Source organism: Montipora capricornis, chromosome 1, assembly GCF_036669925.1.
Source record: "Montipora capricornis isolate CH-2021 chromosome 1, ASM3666992v2, whole genome shotgun sequence".
Taxonomy (NCBI): domain Eukaryota; kingdom Metazoa; phylum Cnidaria; class Anthozoa; order Scleractinia; family Acroporidae; genus Montipora; species Montipora capricornis.
The window spans coordinates 26,938,032-26,945,531 of record NC_090883.1 but is presented as its reverse complement, the minus strand read 5'-3'; positions in this window follow the sequence as shown (position 1 = coordinate 26,945,531).

Below are 7,500 nucleotides of genomic sequence, written 5' to 3'. Positions count from 1 at the left end.
ACAAATATTTGCAAATTCGCTTCTTTTTTTCACCAATCCCATGAGATACAGGTCATTTTGGGAGGGGAGGGGGGGTCGTATTTGCATTAAAACAATGAATATTCAGTTCACTTTAGCATGATACAGTCCCAAGAGTGAATAACTTGTATTGTTTTTGTGTAAATACTCCCCAAAACGTATTGCATTATGGGATGGTGAGAATAGTCAATAGCAGTGTTCAATCGGATGTCGCCATTTTGAACTGAAAATATACTATAGGTGAAGAAAAACGCTGGGAACGAGGTTGGGCGTTGGGTTCACGAAGGCTAATTCAGAGTTTGAAATGCTAATCAGCCTGGCAAGCCTGGTTTCTTCCGAGAATCTGTTTAAGCCATTCGATAGGAAGGAAATATACGTTCGCACAAATTCTCGCAGATATTTTCGAGTGATCATAGCAGCAGTTGTGGAAAACAACAAGCTATTCTTAGACATCGTATGAAATCCGTGTGCTCGTAAGATACGAAATTTGGAAATATTTTTTAAAGTAGTGACGAGTTTGCCGAACTGACGTTTACGAGATGGTGGAGCTTAGCCATTGGTGGAACCATAGCAAATGAGGCGTCAGGCTGTTGAATGCAAAACGCTGCCAAAGCAGACAATGAAACCATCCAAAGGTTAGTGCTGATTCTCCCGCCACAGAACAAGAAGCTTCTCGTATGTCTTGCAATTTTCCACCGGAGGGCCGTCATTTCCAAGGAGTTTACTTCTGCGGCTTGATTGCTTTAGATATTACAGGCAGCTCAAGCTATAAAAAAAAATAAGTGATAATGGCTGATTGAACGGGCAAAGAATGTATTTTTTCAAGCTAGTTTAGCATAATATTCTTTCCCTGGGTATTGTTAACAACGTACTCGGAATCTCTCTGGCTTTCCCCAAGCTCCGCGCCGACTCTCGCGACAGACAGACAGATCAAGCAATCACCCAGTGCGAAGACGCTGCCGTTGACCCCGATAGAGACGACAGATTACAACAAGTAGACCATAGTAGTGTCTATTATGCACGCCACATTTATTCTTGTCAGAAAAAAGCGATTAGATCTAATCCCATCCGTTGGCTTCTCTCCCAATCCTAAATCGAATCACGACAAACAGATTACACTGACCCCATTCTCGTTCCCAGATCCCATCGTTTCTCTTAGACTGCGCTCTCAACAACAGGTCAAGATGTTGCATCAGCCTCACTTGCCACAAAGGTCTAATTGCCACAATGAATGAACAAGTGAATGAAGCTTTATTTAACCACGGGCAATTCATCAGCTATTTACAGAAAGATCAAAACTATAACTACAAAACTAGAACTAACTATAAACTACACCATATTAAAAAGCTACTTTCCGTGAATGCCGTGCCTTATAGAGCTTTGCTAATTGCGCGTTTGAACGACTTGAGCTATTCCGCGCACCTAGCTTCACACTGAAGGAAGGCGATTCCACAGTGTGGTGCCACTATAACTAAAACTACTTTAAAAATAATTTGTGCGTACCAATTTAACATTAAGTTTGTCCTCGGAGTCTCTCAAATTGTAGCTTGTATTTCGTTCAGAAAATTTCGATGCTAAATAGTCCGGAGCTAGCCCATGTAGGCATTTCAATACCACAGTGGCTTTTTGCATGTTTTGCTGACAATCAAGATTTTTCCACCCCAGAATTTCCAACAATTGACTAGCATCAGCGTCATAGTTAGAGAATAGGGACTTTTACGATCTCCGACGGCGACGTCAACGAAAACGTCACCTCAAAATATAACTTTGCACTGTCGTAAATTTCTCGCGGTTAGGATACCTCGTTTGCGTCGTTCATTGTGGGCGAAGTATCCTAAAAATAAATTGGTACCAGTGGTTTCAGAGTAAAAATAGAGAATTATAGATTCACATTTGTGCGCTCGCGTTGTCGTCGAAACCTCAAATTTGGTGCTTTCACGTCGTGTTGTGCAGAGCATCGCAAGAATATGAGCTAAATTGCGTGCCGCACGTGCAGCACGATTATTTTTCCTCTTTTAACCAATGATATTGCTGTTTCGTGGCGTTCTCATTGACGACCGCGTCGCAAGTCGCAAAGGCTACATTTTAAAACGTGGGCTGCTCTATTCTGCAATTTTTGCAGCTTTGCTTGTAACGTTACCCCACAGGTTCCTAAAGTGAGGTATATAAGATGTAAGGTCGTCTTAGATGTAAGGTAGCCTGAGGAACCAGGTGCTTAACACGTTTCATGGCACCGATTCCAAAAGCGATCTTTTTGGCTAGTTTTTCGACGTGGTAATTCCAGCTGAGTTTGTCGTCAATTGTTACACCAAGTGATTTCGTAGTTACAAGTTGTTGAGGAGAAATAAAAAAAAATACGGCAATGGTATTTAGCCTTTCGCTGTAAAGATATTGAGTGGGCCCATAACAAATCCTTTAATACTGGTTTCAAGCTCTAGGCCTTCACACTTCGACATGTGCTTTCTATTCAACCTTGTGCGCAAGCACGAGGTCCGCTAACATTACCGCCCGAGCCCTGAGCATAATAACATGACATTGGCCAGATTCTATCAGCATAAATTCTGTTTTAGTCATAATTATTCAGAGTACGTTTGTTTGCATTTAACCAAGTATGCACATTCAATAGGTCCTCACTAAGATGTGATTCAATGCTTTCTACATTATTATCCGCATATGTCAGATGTGTATCATCGGCGTACGTCCTCTGTTCACAGTGTGACAAACAATTTGGAAGGTCATTTACGTATTGTAAGAATAAGAGTGGACCGAGGATGGTCCCCTGAGGGGCACCGCAGGTCAATACACGGCTGTTAGATCATAAGGACCCACCAACTGAGCGTTGTTGTGTACGGTTCTCCAAATACGACTGAAACCATTTTAGTAAATTCCCAGATAGTCCATAAAAGTCAATCTTAGATAAAAGGACATCGTCACGTTGGTCAAACGGTATCGAAAGCTTTCTTTAGATCTAGAAAAGCAACCGCGTTGATTTTCCCGATATCCGTATTATATGCCCAAAAGTCAGTTGCCTCAAGCAAGGCTGTAACAGTTGAATGAATAGCACGGAAACCCAACTGAGGTTTACCTAGTATATCGTGCCCCTCTAAATTGGCATATAATTGTTCATAAACGATTCTCTCAGTCACACAGGCGTATTTTCCACACAGGTCTATCTGCCATACATGACCAGACACAGATCTATCATCATGATTATTTCTCGAGGAATCAGATTTATTTCCGCCTAAGTTCAAAATATCGGCCGGAATGCTACACAGGACTAATTTGGAAAGAGGTTCTTTTGCCTCACAGGACCATGGCATACATTACCACCGAAAAGTTCTATTTTTATGTTTATTTAAGATACCAAGGTCAAAGTATTGCATGCCTCATAACCACACCGAACTATCATTCCACACAGGTTTATCCAAGAGATCATGATCTCTTGGTTTATCGCATGCTTCATGGGAATGCAGGTCTTTAAAGGAGGTAGGGGCAACACCGGCAGTGAATGAAAGTGGTAGAAGAAACTTATAAAGAGAATCGGAAATAAAAGTAATACGAAATTATCTTAATACTGAGATACAAGTACCAAAGACACTAACGAGCTACAAAGGAGCACAAAGGTGAGAACACAACAATATATGACCAGAATCCCGGGCCAAAATCTAGAATGCTAGAATTATCCGTGCACATTTTAAAAAAAATTGGTCATCGTTGATGGCTGCAGCTGGAAGCGGATTTTCTACCTGAGCGGTCCTGGCGCAGTGGTGAGAGCGCTCGCCTCCCACCAATGTGGCCCGGGTTCTATTCCCAGACTCGGCGTCTAGACGAACATCTCGCAGTTAACTAACTGCAAAGTCCTTCGCTTCTGTAATATGTATAGAGAGACATTTTTGTTAAATTTCATTTGTCTCTATAGAGTGACATAAATGCAAACTTTGCAATTGTAAAGTCTCTCATAGTAGCCGTCTATAAAATTGCATTGGTTTAAAATAACATGAAATGAAAAGAAAAGCAAGATTTCTCTGTCATCTACCGCATTCTCGTTGCTCGTGCATTCATCCATCCGTATTTTTGGTCTCTTACATCAAATTTTACAGCTTTGGGTTCCCCCTTCGTACTCCATTTTGTTTGTTGGCTGTTGTACCCAGATTTCTCTCACCTTATTCCTTGCCGCCATTTTGAAAAAAATTGCATAATTGTCCATCCTCGATGGACAAATTTGATCACGTGATCTGCTGTGTACCAGGGTCTTCTCAAGACTTGCAGCTAAATACAGGTATTGCACCGACCAGCGGTCTGGGTAAAAACATTGGTTTAGTGTTGGGGCTCTCATTCTCGCGGGCTCAAATTTGTAATATCTGTACAAGTGAATCACTGGGACTAAAGGTCGGTGCAATTCCTGTATTTAGCCGAAATTTCTCAAGACGCGCCGCCATATTGAAAGCCGAGAAGACCCTGGGTACAAGGTTGGGGCAACTGAACAACTTCTCGTCCCCAGAGGCTAACCGCCAACGCCAGTTGGTGATCCGAGCGCAATCTCGTACCCAGAGTCCTCGGGCTTTTTTTGGCCAGCGGGTGAGCGCCCGGAGAGACTGTGGGACAATCGACTCCATTTTCCCAGAAAACGTGGGTTCCGAGCTCACAACGTATGCTTGAGTTTAACCGGAAACAGAAAAGAGAAAACCGTAAACAGTAGAAATGGCAGGTTGAAAGTGTTCGAGAAACAAGAATTTTAGCCTTACACACAAAGAAACTGGAGAAATGATCATTGGCTTGCTGTAAAGAGCAAGTGAAGATGAAACCTCTGACGCTTTCGGTAAGTGTATTTTTAGTGTTTCAGCGTACATTCCATCGTTCAGAATGCCATCGTGCAAGCAACACGATCGACAATTTTTTTGTGGAAACGACACAAATGTCCTCTTCTTCTACAATTTGATGTTTCCGTAATTCTGAATGGCTTCGACAAGACCTTATTCCACGGATTTCTCCTCAAAGAGACTGATGTAATGTTTTCACGCGTGGGAAAATTCCCGTGCGGTATAAGACATAATTCAAACCTCGCCGTTTATTATTTTTGTGATTTATATATTTCTGAGGTAGAAAAAATCAAACAGCACTGAAATTAGTTTTAGATTTTGAATCTCCCTCCAAATTCTGGGGCTTCCGAATTACTTACCGACTTCCTGTAGGACTGTAATAGATTGTTACGCAAGCGGCCAATCAAAAATATAAAAATTTGGTTTTATCAACGGAGTTGATAATGTAAATTGGCCACCGTACAGAGATTCTAAAAGCTGACGTTTCGAGCGTTAGCCCTTCGTCAGAGCGAATCGAGGGATTATGGGTTACGTGTAGTTTTTATAGTAGAGTAGGAGCTACGCTATTGGTGGTAACATGGCAACGTGAAAAATAGGAATATATTAGTTAAATGAAAAGCGTTCGTTAATACCGTGAGGATTAAGGGTGCCGATTTGAAAGATGAATTTTTGTTCCAGATTCTTGCGGCTTTCCGTCGTACCTAGATGTAGGGAAAGGCCGCAGATAGCCATGTGTTTTTTGGAGTGGTTAGGCAGATTAAAATGGCGAGCGACTGGCTTGGATGCATCCTTGTCATTCTTCTCAACATCGCGAAGGTGTTCGCGGAATCGGTCACCTAGTCGTCTACCTGTCTCACCAATGTATAATTTATTGCATAACGTGCAGGTTATGCAATAAATGACATTTGCGGAGGTACATGTGAAACGATCGGTGATCTTAACAGATCGCTTAGGTCCCGATATCTTGCTAGTGTTAACAATGAAAAGACAAGTTTTGCATCGTGAGCGCGCGCATTTGAAAGTGCCGGGTTGCTCGTTAGTTTTGAGCGCGCTTCTAACTAAAAAGTTGCCTACGTTTTTGTCGCGTTTGAATGAAATAAGTGGAGGTTGCGAAAAGATTCTACCAGTCTCGGGATCATTTTGGAGTAATTTAAAATTACTAAGAATGATGCTTTTGACTGCGTGATTATGAGGATGGAAAGTGAGGGTGAATGGAATTCTGTCATTCTTATCTTTTTGTGACGTTTGTAGTGATGACTGTCGATCAAATTGTTGGGCGCGATGATGGCCCGCTTTGACCAACGAGACAGGATAGCCACGTTTTTCGAAGAACTGGCACATCTCCTCTGATTTGCTGGAAAAATCGGAGTCATCACTACATAGACGTCGAAGTCTAAGAAATTGAGAATAAGGGATGGAGTTCTTGACATGTGATGGATGTGACGATGAATACAACAAATAACTGTGTGAATCAGTAGGTTTGTAGTGCACACTAGTACATAGCACGTTGCCTCTAATAGAAACGTTGATATCTAGAAAAGCCAATGAAGTTTCCGAAATTTCCCAGGTATATTTAAGAGCCGGATGAAAAGAGTTGACGGAGGTTATAAATTGATCGAGTTCTTCTCTGCTGGATGAAATAGCGCCGATGCAGTCGTCGATGTAACGGCCGTAGAGTTCAGGTTTGGGGCCGTTGTACTGACTAAAAAATTGGTGTTCAACATATCCTACAAAAAGATTGGCATAGCTAGGTCCCATTCTTGTGCCCATCGCTACACCATTAATTTGTTTGTAATAGTTGCCGGCGAATGAAAAACAGTTAAGCGTTAAAACTAGTTCGGCAAGGCGGAGGAGCGTTTCCGAGCTAGGTTCTTTGACAGTGCGTTGATCGAAAAAGTGTTTAAGTGCTTGAAGACCTTCGCTATTAGGAATGACTGTGTATAGAGATGTAATGTCCATGGTGAAAATAAGTTTGTCTTGGCCGGAGAAATTGAAATCGCGGAAAATTTGTAGTGCGTGTGTACTGTCTTTAATGTATGATGGCAAAGATTTGACGATAGGCGTCATAATCCTGTCTAAGTAGCTAGAAATGAGTTCGGTGGGGCAACTACAGGCAGAAACGATAGGGCGACCTGGGTTGTTGGGTTTGTGAATTTTAGGCAAGAAGTAAATGCACGAAGTTCTAGGGGTGTTGATGATGAGATTAGTGGCAGTGTCTTTTTCCTTTTCCCACACTTAGCAGTAACTTAGCTTTCCGTTTAGCCACTCTCATTTTCGCCAAAACTAGGTTTTGTAGTCACATCAACTTCATCGGCCGTTGCCTCAATTCTAAAGTCATTCCTAAAGGTTTTCGCTCGAACTTTCATCCGGCTACATTCTCTCACTCAAATCAGTATCTTCACCAAATTCGATGTGCACAAAATTCTTTTTCACGTAATATTATGAGGATCACAATTAGAGCTATGTGCCAAAAACGAATCGCACTTGACAAACAAATTCTTCATTGTCGCTCCGAACTTTCCAAAATCTGTCCAGCAATTTTAGTACAATCGATTCGCGCTAAAATCCGACAACTTAATTCTGGACTGTTTGACCATTTACACCAAACCAAGACTCTAAAACTTCACCAATTAATAGGTCCGCAAATTACCCGCGACACTAC